The following is a 16,972-nucleotide window of genomic DNA, read 5'->3' as shown; positions in this document are numbered from 1 at the left end:
GCCTGTTTCTGTGGCTCCAGATAGGAGGGAGGAAGGTCCTTTCTGCTTGTGACCTTCTTTTCCCCACCACTCTCTCTGAGTCCCGACAGTGAGGCACAAAGCTACATTTTCAGGGAGATAACAAGAAGGGCATTGAGGAGGTTGGCATTCTCTCTCTCCTGGCCTTCTTTTTCAGCCTCCACATTCCCCAAGAGGGAAGCCAGTTTCTCACTGTCCTCTGGGGACAGTCCTACAGAGATGCTCTTATTTAAGAAAGCACAGGCTCTCGTGGTGTCCAGTGACGTACACCCTTGTGACAGCTGAGAAGATTTTCAGTTGCCCGCGTCCAGGAGAAAGAGCACCATCTCACAGTGGCCTGTCGTTTGCATCACGAATTTCTCTAGCTTGTGTCTCATGTTTCTTCGTAATCCACATGTCTGCCTAGACCAGAGTGCACTGGACATTTATGCTGTATTAGTTGAGCACATACAGTGTACCAGCTACTGTAGCCCTGGGTACACAATGATAAACAAAACCACAAAGACCCTATCATCGTGGAGCTTATAGACATTAATCACGTAATCACACAAATATATAAATGCAAGTAGGATCTGTGTTTGGTTGAAAAGTTCAGGAGGATATAAGAGTATATAGTAGGGAGAACTGTTTTGGTGTAGTGTAGCGAGGGAAAATTTCCTCGAAGAGGAAGCATTTCATATCAGGCAGAGGGAACAGCATATGCAAAAGTCCTGTGGTACGTTGGTGGACCCAAGGAAGGCCGTTGTGGCTGGAGCAGTAGAGAGGGAGGGTGAGTATGGTAGAGAAGTCAGACCATGCAGGGCCTTGATGGATAATTTCAAGGATTGTGTACTTTATATCTTAAGAGCAGTGAGCGCTGTGGAAGGGTTTAAGTTAGGAAGTGACTTGATCCAATTCACATTCTAAAATTCCCCCCTCACCTCTGGCATCCCCCCAACCCCGTTTACAGGGATATTAAGTGATGGCGCTTGGGAAGGTCAGGGTAAGTGGGTTCTGGGGAGGCTTTTCTGGGTAAAAATTACAAAATAAAAATGAGATATGAGCGTATGCAGGAAGGACAAGGTATTAGCTGGAGAAGGCTTTGCCAATAGAGTTTTCCCTTTTTTGGAGGGGTGGGGTGGGGAACACAGTCTTACTCTGTTGCCCAGGCTAGAGTGCCGTGGTATCAAGCTCACAGCAACCTCAAACTCCTGGGCTCAAGCAATCCTCTTGCCTCAGCCTCCCGAGTAGCTGGGACTACAGGCATGCGCCACCATGCCCGTTTAATTTTTTCCTATATATATAATTTTAGCCGTCCAGAGAATTTCTTTCTATTTTTAGTAGAGACGGGGTCTCGCTCTTGCTCAGGCTGGTCTTGAACTCCTGACCTCGAGAGATCCTCCTGCCTCGGCCTCTCAGAGTGCTAGGATTACAGGCGTGAGCCACTGCACCCAGCCTGAGTTTTCCCTATAACTGCTTCCTTTCTTTCTTTCGTTCCCAACCTCGCTTGGTAGTTTAAATAAACTGAGGCCCCTTCCCTATGCTTGGAAGTTTTTGATGCTGTGGGCAGATTTGTTTTCCTCCTGAGTCTAGTCTAGCAGCTTGCCTCCCTCTCCTGCCTTTGCCTTTTGGGTGTCTCAGGGCGTGGTCTGAGAACCACCTACACGAAGGGCACCTGTGTGACTAATGGACTGACTGATTCCTGGGCCTTCTCCTAGAGACACTGAATCAAAATGTCTGGGGGTGAGTGAGGCCATGTGATCTGGGAAGTTTGAACACCGCTGTTCCTCCCAGCCCTGCATATACAATAACAAGTGTAATGATGCTTGTTTTTCATTTTTGGAGACAGAGTCTTGCTCTGTTGCCCTGACTAGAGTGCCATGGCATCAGCCTAGCTCACAGCAACCTCAAACTCCTGGGCTCAAGCGATCCTCCTGCCTCAGCCTCCTGAGTAGCTGGGATTACAGGCGTGCACCACCACGCCCAGCTAATTTTTTCTGTTTTTGGTAGAGACGGGATCTCACTCTTGCTCAGGTTGGTCTCAAACTCCTGAGCTCAAGCAGTCCTCCTGCCTCGGCCTCCCAGAGTGGTAGGATTACAGGCGTGAGCCACCGAGCCCGGCTGATGCTCTTGTTTTTATGTCTGTTAGGGAATGGAATACCTGAGAGGAGAATGGGCAGAAGGAACAGAGAAGATTTCAAAGTACCCCTACTAGCTACCTTTTGACTCATCTGTTGCTCAACAGGACAGCTCCTAGGCAGAGCTAGTGCTAGGATTGCTAGGTCTAGGAGGTACCCTAGACACCACTGGTGGTCTCCCTCACTGTCTAGACATGACACCAGGGGCCTGACAAGGTCTGGGATGGTCCTCAGGCCTCACAGGGCTAATAAGAGGTGGAGCCAGGCTGGGGGCCCAGGTCCTGCATGGAGCGCAGCCCTGCCTCCCTTACCCAAAACAGAGGCTCTCCACCCTTTTTGCTCTAGTATTTTGAGCATGAAGCCACGGGAGAAAGAACTCCTATTAGAAGCTGTCCAGGCCGGGCGTGGTGGCTCACGCCTGTAATCCTAGCACTCTGGGAGGCCGAGGCGGGTGGATCGCTCAAGGTCAGGAGTTCGAGACCAGCCTGAGCAAGAGCGAGACCCCGTCTCTACTAAAAATAGAAAGACATTATATGGACAACTAAAAATCTATATAGAAAAAATTAGCCGGGCATGGTGGCGCATGCCTGTAGTCCCAGCTACTCGGGAGGCTGAGGCAGTAGGATCGCTTAAGCCGAGGAGTTTGAGGTTGCTGTGAGCTAGGCTGACGCCACGGCACTCACTCTAGCCTGGGCAACAAAGTGAGACTCTGTCTCAACAAAAAAAAAAAAAAAAAAAAAAAAAAGAAGCTGTCCAGAGCTCCAGTGGTTGCAATGCCAGTATTTGGCCACCTAGGCCTTTGCTTCCTCCTTGGGAAAAGACCCTTGGTGTAGTCTGGAGGTCTCATGGTCAGGCTAGAGAAGAATACACTTATAGAAAGAGTACCAATGGAGGTGAGCTGGGCCTCATGCTCAGTCTCCCTTAGCTTTACCTGCCCCAGAAGTCTGCAGGCTCTACCGCAGCGTACGACACAACAGTGCTTCCGACAATGAGTGCCATAGAATTCCAGGGAAGGAGGAAATCAGTTTCACTGGCCAGCTTCATGGAGGAGGCAGGAACTAAGGGGGTCTTGATAAATGCACAGAAGTTAGAAAGCTGATGAGATGGGAGCCTCACCTCTGGGGAGGGAAACCAATCTCTCAGCACAGTGCATCAACCAGAAATTATTTAGCACCTCCCAAAGTGGAAGGCTCTGTACCTTACGCTAAGAAGTAGAAGCTACAATTTCTGTTCTCCAGGAAGTTTCTGTCTTTTGAAGGATAAGACATATGTTGAATGCTAACATAAGTTGAAGACTGCAAGGCTATAAGATGTAAGTTGACTTTTAAGATCAGCCCAAGGAGGAGTGCAATGGGAACCAGAGATAAATCGTAAAGCAGAACATAGGAACAGTGTTAATGGCCTTGTATCCAATGTCTTCTGTGTGCTGGATGCTGCAATAACTGCATCATTACACAGCAGCCCTTTAAAGTAATAATCAAACTCATTGCAGCTACTGGACTGTCACTTGAGCACCTATACTTTGCTCGGCAGCCCTGTGCTATGTGCTTTATACATATTGGCTCATTGAATTCTCCCAACAACTCTGTGAAGCAGGTAGTATGAACTTTATAGATGAGAAAACCCTAAAGAGTTTAAGCAACTTGCCCAAGACCCCACGGCTGGTAGAGGTGGCGCCGAGGCACGTGTGGAGCTAGGTCTGTCCATCTAAGTGAGCTTGGGTTCAAAAAGGAGCTGTGAGGACACCAGCCAACCTGGGTCACTGGGAGAGAGAAGGCTGGACAGGTAATGAAGGCCCTGGTTATAAACACCTGTGTGAAAATTTTGTTGCTGATCCTGCAGGTGCTGGGGGGTTATTTGAGGTGTGACAGGATGGACATCGAGGGTGACTAATTTGCAGGATGGCTTGAGCGGGGAGGCTGTGGCAGAAAAACAGTCGAGGCAACTGGGGTGTTTAGGCAGGGGTGGCGGGGGGCAGGGGAGGTGCCTGGTCAAACCAAGTAATGAAACCCTCGCAGCCCATGAAACTTAATTAAAATCAAATAAACACTCCAGCAAACCCATCTCATACCAAATGGGACAGAGCTTCCAGATCACTACTAGGCCATCAATGCCGGTTTCAGTCCAGCTGCAGGGACATAAAGCTTCATCAGTATGTCATATTCGTAAAATACACATATGCTCTGCATTGGTGGCTCCCTTATACGTTTATGGTTTCAGCCCTTGGCGACGTCCTCAGTGCCCCATCATAACCTCTTCTCACCCTTTCCGTTTTTTTCCCTATAGCAGGGAGTGTTCAATATTTTCCCATTCACCTGAAAACCCTTTCTACCTCCTCACTCTCACCAGGTGATTCCACCCCACACTTGCTCAAGAAAAAGCCACGAAGCAGGAATTCCCTTGTTATCCTTCTCCTCTGCCTCATTGTGGTAAAAGCCACCTCTTCCAAAGGGTCTTCCGTGCCCACCCCCTCTGATACTGTCCGGGCATCCCGCTCCCACGCCCCTGCCTTACTTTCCTCACGGTGCATGCAATATCGGAAGTTATCTCCATGTACCTGTTTGTTCACCTGTCTTTTGTCTGCCTTTCCTCGCGGAACGTGAGCTCTGTGAGAGCACAGACCTTGCTGTCCGCAGTCTGTGGGCGCCCCCGCAGCGTCCACAGTCCCTGGTAAATGTCTGGGACGCGGCAGGAGCTCAGAAGGATCAGTGAATGAGTGAGTTCCCGCAGCTTCAGCCGGCGCCCGTGACTCAGTCTTCCTCTCTCCTCCTGACATTGTCCTGCCTGCATGTCCCCCTCACGCTTCCATCCTAAATGAATCTAACTTTGTCCCTTAAAGCTGCTTATTCTCCTTGGGGTCTGCTGTCATGGAAGCAAAAAATCTCAACGTCATCTTTGGCTCCGCCCTACTCACACTTAGTCCCGAGTCCTGTTGATCGGACCTTGGGAATGTCTCTGGACTCTGTCCCCTTCTCTGTTTGCTTGTCATTCAGACCACACTGTGGCTTATGGGGACACTGGCAGGAGCCTCCTAGCTGACCTCCCAGCCCACAGTGTCACCCCATCAAGCCACCCCTCCCCACTGGGAGAGCGTGGCATGGTTCAGTTCCCTTGCCCCTTTGATGGCTTCTGCTGATTATAGAATTCATCTATCCATCCGTCCGTCAGCTATCCACTGAGGGCTGACCTGCGTGGCACTGTGCGAGGTACAGGGGACAAGAGCTTTGCTTTCACATCCATTTTCAATCTTGCAGGAGGGGACAGAAATCAAGAACCCAAACTACTCAAATGTTACAGATTTTTTTTTATTCATCCATCAAATATTGATCCGAGCTCTCACGATGTGCCAAGCATTGTAGGTGCTGGGGATACAACAGTCAGTTCTGCAAAAGTCCCTGCCTTCATGGAACACACATTCTAGTGGTGGACACCAACAGTGGTCACATACATGTACAAGTGTACATGCTGTGGAGAGAAGGAATGTTGGACACGTGTGTAGTTTGCCTGTTGTAGAGGGTGCTCAGAGAGGGCTTCACCGAGGAGGCGACAGATGAGCAGAGCACTGCAGGATGGGAGGGAGTGGTACCCACAGATGTCTGGGGGGGGAAGCATTCCAAGCTGAGGGAACAGCCGATGCCCTGTGCCAAGGCCCGGGCTGGGAGTGAGCTCTGGGGTGTGGCAGGGTGCAAAGGAGGGCAGGATCAATTCAATCTGGAGGGACAGTGGGGGAAAAACTCCCTAGCCCGACATTCACAGTCCAGCCTCCGGTTGCACCACCTGTCCACGGACTTTGAGCTTGAATTGTGTCCCATGATCCAGGCCTTTGCTTCTGTGACGTTGTCTGCCAGGACATTCTTCCCTGAACCCCGTCCCCTACCTGAGGAACTCTTCCAGGTTCTGCTCATCCTTCAAGGCCTGAGCCTTCTCTAGGCAGAACCAGCCACCCCCTCTGCGGGTCCCCAGGTGCTTAGCTCCTGCTAGTGGAGCACTTGCACAGTGACTTCTGGTGGGCGGTGCCTGGGCCAGCCACTCCCACCTGCCAGAGCTGCTCAAGAGAAGGAATTGAGTCTTAGCCATCTCCTGGTCTGCTGGGCACACAGTAGGTGTTCAATGCACGTTCAAAGCAAAATCCATGGGAAAACAACTCATTTTGTTACCAGACCACTCTGCACAGGTGTGTGGGCAGATATGCCATTTTTCTACACATCACTTGTTTTTTTTTAAGAGTCCTACAGTTCCCAGTGAAAGCAACAGGGTCATGAAATTAATTTGTCACTCTGGTGCCAGCTTCACTCAGCTGACTCATGGCCTGAGAAGGAGTTTTTAAACATGTGTTTCTCATCTATGTGCTAATTTCTCTTCCCTTTCTCAGTAATCTTCTCTTCCCCTCAAACTTGTGGGTGGTAATTGCCTTCAGGTTGGTGGCACCTCCTGCGTCCACTGAGCAGATGGCTTCCAGCTTTGGGCCCAGGAGGAGAGGGGGTGGTCCCTGACTTGGGAAGGGTGAGAGGGAGTAAAAACGATCTGAAATTTGCTTTCCTCTTGAAGTTCATTAGAGCTTATTTGTTTGCTTGAGAAAGGGCTCAGTGGGTGGGGGGAGATAAACTATAAACCGAATCATACATCTTTAAGGGGATTCTGTCATTTTCTCTCCCTTATGGGGATATAAGAATATTTCCAGGTGTTCTGGGATTAACTTATTAATCAACAAATATTTACTGAGCACCCAGCACTATTCTGGGTGCTAGACATGGGGCAGTGAACAAAGTGGGCAAAATCCTTGCCTTCATGGAGCTTCCATTCTAGTGGGGGTACCGAGATGGCAGGTGGTAAATAAATGAGATGGTGGTACGTCCAAAGAGGTAACTAAAGCAGGGAGTTGGGACAGGCCGTACTGGGGGAGGGCTGCATTGAAAAGTGACATTTGAGAGTCATGTGGGAGAAGAGGAGTCGAGGCAGAGGGAGCAGCACGTGCAAAGGTCCTGAGGTGGCAGCATTGCTGATGTTTTGAAGAACGGCAAGGAGGCCAGTGTGGCTGGAGCAGAGAGGGAGGGGAGAAGGAGGAAAGCTTTGCCTTCTCTCTGGAGCCGGGAACCCACTGGAGGGTTTTCACGGCATCACCCTGGCTGCTGAGTTGGAAGTAGATGGAGGAGGCAGGAGCAGAGCGGGGAGACCAGTAAGGAGGCAGCGGGCTGGGCCAGCGTGGTAATAGCAACAGTGGTGAGAAGTGTCTGGATTCAGAATACAATTTGAAGGTAGAGGTGACAGTATTTTCAAAGGAGTTGCAAGTGGGATGTGACAACTGAGAGGCATCAGGGATGACCCCACAGTATCTGGCCTGAGCAAGTGGAAGATGAGACAGTGCATTGCTGAGACAGCGAGGACCACGGGGGCAGCAGCTTTGCACTTGCAGAGCTTGAGATGCTGATTCAACATCCAGGTGGAACTGTCCGATAGCAGGTGCCCTGTTGGGAGCGTTCACGGAGGTTAGGGCACTGTCCCGTGGGTGTCACTGGGTCCTGGATGCAGACTGGTTCCTACAAAGGTACAGGGAACTAATGCTGGGCCTGTGCCCTTGAGCTTTAATTTTTAAAAAAATTTTATTTTTAAAAGTTTATTGGGATTCAATCCAAGAATTGTTTATTAGCACCAACTGTATGTGAGACGTTGTGCTTGGTGCTGAGGACATATCACAAGAGTAGGACTGAAGCGGTTTGCCCTCTTGGGGCTTATAGTCTGGGTGAAAGTGCAGAAAGCATATTTTTTTTTATTAGAACAATGGTAAATCCACAACTAACATATAGAACAGATTCTATATTTTGATGAATAAATCAAAACCTTTACTTATGACACTCAATTTCTGTTATTGCGATAAAGCAAGAAAATTTGAAAATATGCCTTTTCCAAATTGAGTTTTTTTTTTTTTTTTTGGCCCAAGTAATATGATTTGGAAGTCCTTGTGCACCGAGTGCAGGCATTATTAGGACCCGCTAAATAAGGCTAAACCTTTTCCCTCAATCAAACATTCATACTGGAGGTCACTGGTTATATTATCAAGGTCATATAAGTTATCCCTGGCAGGGAAGTTTTGTTTTTAAACACTGCTACAATCATGTGTGCTAATAAAATTACCTAATTCATCCTCAAAAGTGGGTGCGAAGTATGTAGTCAACACATGGAGAAAGAATATACACAACTTAAGGAGAGCTAGGGGTTTGAATTAGTGGTGAGTACATACAACACTAAGCAAATTAATGAAATGAGACATTAATTCCAAGGAATACAAGTTATCCAGGGGAGGAAACATAACCATAGAATGCTACATTGCTCAGCTCTGAAAAGAGTTTACAAAATCATAATAATAAAAACAGTCATCATTGAGAAAATAAAAATATTATATATATATATATAAAGAGAGAGGGAAGAAGGGTGAGAGATGGCTGATAAATAGACGACAGGTATCAGGAAGGCAGACAGGTGGAGGGTAGAGGATGGAGAGAAAGGAAGTGCCGTGTGTCATGGGGACAGGTAAAGGAGAAAGCACAGTTAAAAGAAGGGTAAGTTCACTCTTCCTTACTGAGAAGAAAATAAAGTTCAAAACTGAAAACCAGTTAAAAACATGTTATTTAGAGATGTATAGGTAAATATAAAAAAATCATCAATTAAAAGAATTAAGCCACAGTGGACCACTGTTTTGTGTAATAAGCCTCATAATACTAAATTTAAAATGTTAATAAAAATACAGATGAAATTCAAGCAAATAAAAAAAAAAAGTGGACGAGAGCTCTGGCCAACGTGGCAGCAAAGGGTGTGAATCTGGCCCTGGGGGGCCTGCAACAGTGAGGCCTGGGCGTCCTTTCCTCTGCCACCGTTCACTTACATGGCGGGCTTACATGGTTTTCGTCTTTGTGTCCCATGAAATGGGGAGCTGGGTTGGGGGTGGGTAGTTGGGTGGTATTCTAGCTCTTGGCACAAGATTATGTCTTTCAGGTTGAAATCCCTTATTTTGGACAAGATCCCAGGTGATTTGGGGATGTCTTGGAGAATATACCCCCAGCCCTAAATCGTGGAGGGATGGGGAGATGGCATTTCTAGTAGCTCCTCTGTAGCATGAAAACGCTGCGAAGGTGGCAATTTTGTTTTGTTCACCACTGGATCCCCAGCATCTGGCTCAGTGCCTGCCACAAACTAGGTGATTGGCAAGTATTTACGGAGGGAACGAGAGAAATGTGTCCCACCTCCCCACCCCCCAACAGCTGTTCTGCCTCTAGAGCAAACAGCCCGACAGCAGCTGACTTTGAGCGGAGGCGGGTGGGAGCATTGCTTGGGCCTATACCCTCTGTCCCCTGGGCAAGGGTAAGGTCAAAGAGGGATGGCCTGGGCACTGGAATGTACCAGTGGACTTGATGTGTGATTCTAGAAGGTTTGGGGGATGGTGTGGGAGTGGGAGGAAGCTGCAGAGAACAAGTGACATTAAACTGTGATAGTCAAAAGAGATGAGGAAGCCAAGGGTGGTGGAAAGCCCAGGTAACAAGGCTGCCAGCTGGGTGCTGTGCTTAGCTTTGGGGAAATATTGCTTCCCTGTTGGCCTTGAAAAGGGTTCCTTTTTTATTGTACAGTTTGGAAAATTGCAAACATATACAGTATCATGAACCTTCATATCCCCATCACCCAGCTTCACCCATTAGCGACTCAGAGCCAGTCTTGTCTCACTTACAGCCTACTCATACCCTCTGAAATCTAAGATATCATTTTGTCTGTAAATATTCTGCTATATATCTGCAAAAAATAAGGAATCTTTTTAAAAAACATAGTCACACTTTGGGTGTAGTGGCTCATGCCTATAATCCTAGCACGCTGGGAGGCTGAGGCATGAGGATCATTTGAGGCCAGTAGATGGAGACCAGCCTGAGCAAAAGCGAGACCCCCTCTCTATAAAATATAGAAAAAATAGCCAGGTGTGGTGGTGGGTGCCTGTAGTCCCAGCTACTTGGGAGGCTGAGGCAGGAGGATCGCTTGAGCCCAAGAGTTTGAGGTTGCAGTGAGCTATGATAATGCCACTGCACTCTAGTCCAGGTGACAGAGTGATACCCTCTCTCAAAAAACAAAACAACAAAATATAATAGTCACAATCTAAAGGGGCACAGTCGTGCATGCCTGTAATGCCAGTCACTTGGGAGGCTGAGGTGGGAGGATTGCTTAAGCCCAGGAATTAGAACCCAGCCTGGGCAACATAGTGAGACCCTGCTTCTAAAAAAAAACCAAAACAAACAAAAAAACAACAAAACAGTCACAATCTCTTCTGAGTTAATAATAATTCCATAATATTATCAAATATCCAGTTAGTATTGAAATGTTTGTGTATATATGTGTGTGCATATATACATATATATGCATAAATGTGGTATTGTTTAGCAGTATTTTAGAAATGTCTTTGTTTTTATAAAAACAATGTATCCGAGGTCTGTCTGGAAAGTATCCAGCCAAGTAACCATTCTTGTTACATTAACAATGGCTGGATACTTTCCAGACTGACCTTCATATTTGTTACTAAAAATTCAAGCAACACATAAAAGTAAAAAGATGAGAGCAAAGTATCAGCCTAACTCCATTAGATGAATATCATTTCAGATGCCTCTCTGTATATATGTCCACATAGAACAAATAGAAGATCAGTCTAAATGCTGTCACAAATACTTTTTATGTCCAAAAGGAATCTCTGAGTAGTATTTGAGAGCTGAAATGCTTTTTAGCTTCTGCATAAGGCAGGACTAGACTGTAAACTCCCGGAGGGAAGGACCGTGGCTTACACCCCCATCACAGGGCCTGGTACTCAGGGGACTGTCAAAAACTGTGGTTTGAGTTGAAGGGCCCCTTAGGAAATCATTCAGTCATCTCATGGTGTGGGATGGCCCACAAGTTGAAATCACTTGTTGAGAACCCACAGCCTGTCAGGGCACATGTAAGACTGAAGCCAGCTCCCCTGGGTCCCATTTCAGTGCTCTTTCTGCAGCCCATGGGATTTAGCCGTGTAGCACAGTGGTTAAGTGCACAAGCCTGGAGTCACACACACCTGGGCTTCATTCTGCTCTGAATCTTTTCTTTGACTTAGCAGCCGTGTGATGTCTCTTACCCACGCAGTTTACCTTGCTCAAAGGGCCATTGCGGGGAGTAAATTAGATCATGCATAAAAAGCTCATTGCATAAAGTTTCTTGTATGTACTAGGTGCCAAATAAGTGTTAACTGTGGTCGGTATTATTATTTGTAATAATCATAGCAGCAGTAGTAATAGTATCATTATTTTCTTATTCTTTGGGGATTGCAAACCAGAACTCAAAGTTCAACCCCTACCCCACCCCCCCCAGCCCCCACTCAGGTTCCTAGCTGCAGATGGAACCAAGTTTATAACTTTTGCTTTCTTCCTGCCATTGGGAAGAAAAGATTATTTTGTGTGGGAATCATTTTCCTGTATTGCGTCAGCTTCTGATTGGCCGTTTACATTTGGTGGTCAAGGTTCATGTGTCTTTTCTCTATATATGGTTTAGAGGTGCTGCCTTAACAAGAGCTTAGCAAATAGTTATTCTAAGCTCTTCAAATAGAAACCATGGGCGGGCAAAGGGCTGGGTGCAAGAAGCCTGGCCTTCCTGGGCGTCCCTTCGGTCTGCTGATTCAGCAGCTCTTCCGGGGACCTCCTCCAGGCCCTGGGTCTGTCGGGTCACTAATGGAATCTGCTGGAAGCAAATTAACTCATGAGAAAAGGGCTAACAAATCACTCCAGCTGTTGGTGTCTGCCCCAGGATGCCTGGCACTTCCCCATCGCTCCTAAGTCCTCACCTCCCATTTCATACCTCTCCTGGGGAGCCCCACTTTCTCTTGCATGGTTATTGAGGAGCAGAGAGGCTACACTGCAACCCCAGCCCCTCCACAGCACAGCCACGGCCTGAGCAGGTGAAAAGGCCATCTGTGTACCCGCTGTGCCCTCCTGTGCAGGAGGCCTGAGAGCTGGCTTCATGTATTATTCACACTCCTGGATTTAGGCTGGTTTAGCTACTTGCTCCAGTTGGGGCTGAGAAAAGGGGGGGGGGTGCAGATTGGGTAGGAAATAGCTATGCTCTTAAGCCTGGCCATGGGCTCTTCCTCCCTGGTTAAACGTGTGCTCTTTTCAGAATCTAGTCTCCTGTGGGGAGGGATCCACGCTCCTGAGGGTCTATCCAGTGCTGCTGCCCCACCCCACGATCCTTAGAAAGCAGTTTCCCTTCCTAGATCTGTGCAGGGTTTGGGGGGCCTTCACAAAGCAGGCTGGGAAATGGCTTGCTTCCAGAAGCACCTCCCCCTCTCACTGTGACCTTCCTTTCTTTCTTCCCCCACCCCTTCTCCACCTCCCCAAAGATGCCTCATGGATCCCTGGGTAAATTGAGGGTGTTCTGGCCCGGGGTCCAGCCAGCTGCAATAAGGATGATCAGAGAAGAAGGAAAGATGTTTTCCTTCTGCTTCAGAGGAGAAGGGCCCGGGGGCAGGATTTTGTGGGGTTGGAGACCCTATAGCAGCACCCTGTGGTACCCTCGGAAGGGGAGAATTTGAGCAGTGGAATGGAGGTGGGGCCATGACTGACACTGTGTCTAGGGATGGGAAGAACCATAGACATTGTCCTCCTCCTTCTGCAGATGGAGAAAGTCCAGAGAAGTCATGCCTTGCCTGAAGCTATCACATGAGTCCACTCTGTGAAAGCCCAAAGCGCAGGCCAGGCCATGGAAGTGAAGTCATTAAACACTTTTCTTTCTTTTCTTACAACCAACCCAGCTCTTTGGTAGCAGTGTTGATCTAGATTCTAGAACCTAAGTTTCCTGGCATTCCCTGCCCAAGAACAGCACTCACACCTGAGCACAGCGGTTATGCTGTGAGGCTCTTTCTGGTCACTCATGCCTCAAGCCATTAACACCCCTGAGGTTTGAGGTCCCAGCTAACAGCACCCTCATGCCACCCTTCCTCCTGTCCTGGAGACCCAGGGTTGTGCATTTACCAAATTTACAGATGGGTTATATACTGGCCTAGCAGAACCCTTTGCCTCCCACACTTCCCCCTTGGCCAGTGGGACTCTGAGATTGGCTTAGTAAAAGGCTTCCTGTAAAACTAAGCTGCACAGAAGTGGGATAAGTCCACAGACAGCTCCAGGCTGGTATGGAGGAGGCCTGAGGTCTGTGTCTGCCACCAGGTGGCTGAGACTTCTGGACACATCCTAGGGAGGTCTTCACACACCAGTATGGCTGGAATACATTTCAATGTGCTAAACAGACCAATGCTGCTTCTATATAGACCATGCTGCCCTGGTCAGGTCACCCCTCTGTGCCTCAGTTACTTTTCCTGTAAAATGTGGCCGGTAATAATGGTCTACTGTCTCATCTGGGATAAGGATGAGACGGCACATGCGAAATGTCTTTGAAAAGAAGGTAAAGGGTAGGCTCAATTCCTAGTTCCCTCATTCTTACTGACTTTTTTTTTTATTGTCATGGCAAATAAACCATTAGACATTTCATTTTGTTCATCTCACAGATAAAAAGGTAGAGAGGTAAGTGTAGCTCATCCTTGCCTGATAAATAGGAGTGATCGCCACCAGGCGAGTCTGTGATGGAGCTGTAGAAACTGGGCCCTAGGCCTCCCAGTTTGGTCTCCCCACCCCTCCCGCTGTTACTTTTCCATATTCCATATCAAAGTCTCCATCTTTCTTTCAAGTCCTGTGTAGTCTGGGATCTGATCAGCCAGGGACTGCACAAGTCTTATTAATATTAAAGGTGAGGGTTTTCTTAGCCTACTTCCCTTCGTTTCTAAACCAGCCTTGGAAAGGAGAAGGCAAAAGCAGAATGGGAAGGACGTCTGTGCCCCAGAAGGAATGCATTCAGTTTACTGCAAATTTGGGTTCCCTCTGGTGACTTTAAGGATTGTGCTGAGTGAAGTGTGGACAGTAACTGATGAGCTGCAGAACTTCTGCGCCTATTAGAGGGGTTGGATTTCAGGGTCAGGCTGAAATTGACAATTTGATCCCACTGCCCAGCTCTGTCAAATACTAGGAGTTCAAGAGACCCAGAATGTACATTTTTTCCTCATTTCAGATGCCAAGTCACTGATATGTTGATAACAACTGTATCTGGCTGTATTCTTGAGAAAAACAGCTGTAAGTGAAAAGTTTTGCAAGCAAATTGGATTTTCCTATTGGTCTCATCATTTCAACCTGTTTTGACTTCACTTCTAATTACTTGGCCACTGGTAAGGGCCCTTTGAGGTCAGGTCTCCATTGCTCAAGCTTCCAACTGAAATATTGTATAAATAAACACTTAAATGACCAAAAAGGTTGGTGTCACTTGAAAAGTCCATTCTTTAAGAGAAGAAAAAGATGATTTTAATAATTGGAGGGATTCCAGTCTATTGGTTGGTTTTGTGTGTCTGTGTGTTCTGCCCATTCTGGTGTTTCTCAGGTTAACCTTGAGGAAGAAGAGTTAAGAAGCCTGAGCCATTTTCCAGGCCTTGGAGATGTGTATTTGACTTAGCGTCCTGCCAAACGCAGCTTCAACCTCCTCCTCTTTTGAAGATATTGTTCTTTCTAGCGTGGTACATTGCAGAGGAAGCAACCTGAATGTTAGCAGTATTTCGTGAAAGTTTGCAATTTTTTTGCGTGTAAAAGATATTTCCAAAATCTACTGGCTTATGTTGCACAGGCATGGGGACAAAATGCCACACCTGGGAGGAAAGAAATGATCTTAGAGTAACTTTTTCATTTTGTGATTTTAAACATTTAAAAAGCAACATACTGATTGTAAAAAATGCATAGTACCCAGTACAGAAGGACATAAAAACAAGAAAAAAAAAAAAGAGAGAGAGAGAGAGCTCCCCCCTCTCCCCCCCCGTGTCCCCATTCTGTTCCCCACAGCTAAGGAGTTTTTTGTACATCTTTCCAGATATTTTCTACGCTTCAGCAAGCATGCATACGTATATGTGAGGCCATGTCGGAATAGCTGTTGCTAGTTGAATTAAAAACAACTCAGTTGTAGGGCAATTTTCCTTTTCCTTTGATGATTGGTAAACTGAGAAATCCCATTTAGATTCTTTAGGAAAGTCGTTTCTATAAACACTTTACCTCCAACGAGCCTATAATGTTGCACGTGGCATGGCCTCTGTTTCGTGATGCAAACAGTACATAGTGTGTGGCAAAGAAAGTTAGTCTAAGTGTTAAACACAGCGCAGGCTGAAAACATTCAGGATAGAAATTAGCACTTGGTAAGGCAGTAACACTGCCCGTGTGAGTGAGGAAGAGGCTGTGGGCTGTTTTTATAACGTTTGACTAGTGACATGCAATTTTTCCAGGAATCCCAGAGCAAAATATTAAAGGTTGAATACTCGTGCAATGTAAGAATGTGTGACGTTTCTTGCCAATCATGGTGACAGGCTGTGGTCACAAAGTGTGAGCTGAGGGAAGTTCTGGATTGGTTCTGTTAAGATGGGAAGACTCGCCAGCCAGGGCATTGCCTCTGTTTACGCACACCCATCCTGCCCCCTCCCCACCAGGGAAGGGTGTGTGTGTGGGGGGGAGGGGTACCACAACAGATTCAGTGTGGCAGGTTGGACCCAGATTTCAGTAGTTCCTCCTCCTGCAGACTTAGTGGTCATTATGCTAAAGAAGGGCTTTTGAGTACAAGTCCAGTCCTTTTAACTCTTTCTCTGGTTCTTGGTTTGGTGCACACAGGGCTGTGCTCAGGCCTCTGACCCTGTTTTACTTTGTGGCCTCCTGGGGGATGGATCTGGAAGTCTTGAGGGGCCGCTCTCAAGAGCAGTGGCTTCTCCACCATGTCCTTGTTGCCAAGCCTCTGTGGGTTCTTTCTTCTCCTGCAACTCGACTCCCTCTTGAGAACCAGCTCTGCGGCTGGGAGCCCTGGGCTCTGCTTTCTGCTCTCTGTCCTCCCTTCAACTACCTGTGCCACTTCTTAGCTTCCTCATCTCCAAAGGGGATAACGTTCTTGAAAGCATCTTTTGAGGATTAATTGGTGTTTGCTCAGATAAGGAAAACCCCCATCTATTACTTAGCACAGCGACCCCCCCCCCTCACGGAAGACCCACATCAGCATAATACTAACCTAACACCTGGCCCATCAACTAATCTATTACCTGGCACATCAGCATAACACTGAACCTATTACCTGACACATTAGCATAACACTAAACCTATTACCTGGTGCATCAACATTAATACTAACCTATTACCTGGCAGGTATTAGTCACCTGAGACCCCACCCCTTGGATCACCCCAACTTAGTAAAAGTGGGAAAAATTGGGTAGATGGGGCTCAGGATTTGGTGGTGAGACCCCTCTGAGCCCGACGGTGAATAAACCTTGATTCTCCGACTCTCCGTTTGCCGCTCCGTTTGTCCTTGGGACCACTGGCTGTAACACTTGCTGTAACAGCTCTCTGCTTTCAAGACAGACAGAATCCTATCAAGTTGCTCTGCTGTCCTCAAAGCTCCCCCAGTTCTAGCTGGTGGCAGCCCTGCCCAATCGGGACGCAGAGCGAGTGGTCCTCCCATGGCCGCCTTTCTGGGCACATCCGTTGCTGGCTCTTGCTGGCCCATTACCCTTAGTAGAGGGGTGATCACCCAAATAGGGAGGAACAGGTCTTCAAGTGGACATTTTGTACCTTGTGCCTTTTTCACGTGGAGAAGGAGTATTTGCATCAGAATGCTCATCCCTTGGGAGGTTTGTGGCCATCTGTGACATTTTCTCGTTTGGAAATTGTTCTTTTCTGTCTCTTGTTTTTAAAGCTTTATACACGTAGTAGCTGGAGTAGTTATAA

At 47.5% G+C, this 16,972-nt stretch overlaps 1 protein-coding gene across 1 annotated transcript in view; it reads left to right on the top strand.

The window, feature by feature from the left end:
• DPF3 (double PHD fingers 3) overlaps nt 1-16,972 on the top strand; it is a 185,436-nt gene that overhangs the window by 15,630 nt on the left and 152,834 nt on the right.

This window comes from Eulemur rufifrons, chromosome 2 (genome assembly GCF_041146395.1).
Source record: "Eulemur rufifrons isolate Redbay chromosome 2, OSU_ERuf_1, whole genome shotgun sequence".
Classification (NCBI taxonomy): domain Eukaryota; kingdom Metazoa; phylum Chordata; class Mammalia; order Primates; family Lemuridae; genus Eulemur; species Eulemur rufifrons.
Note: the sequence above shows the minus strand (reverse complement) of the source record. Positions and strands in the feature narration are given on the sequence as shown.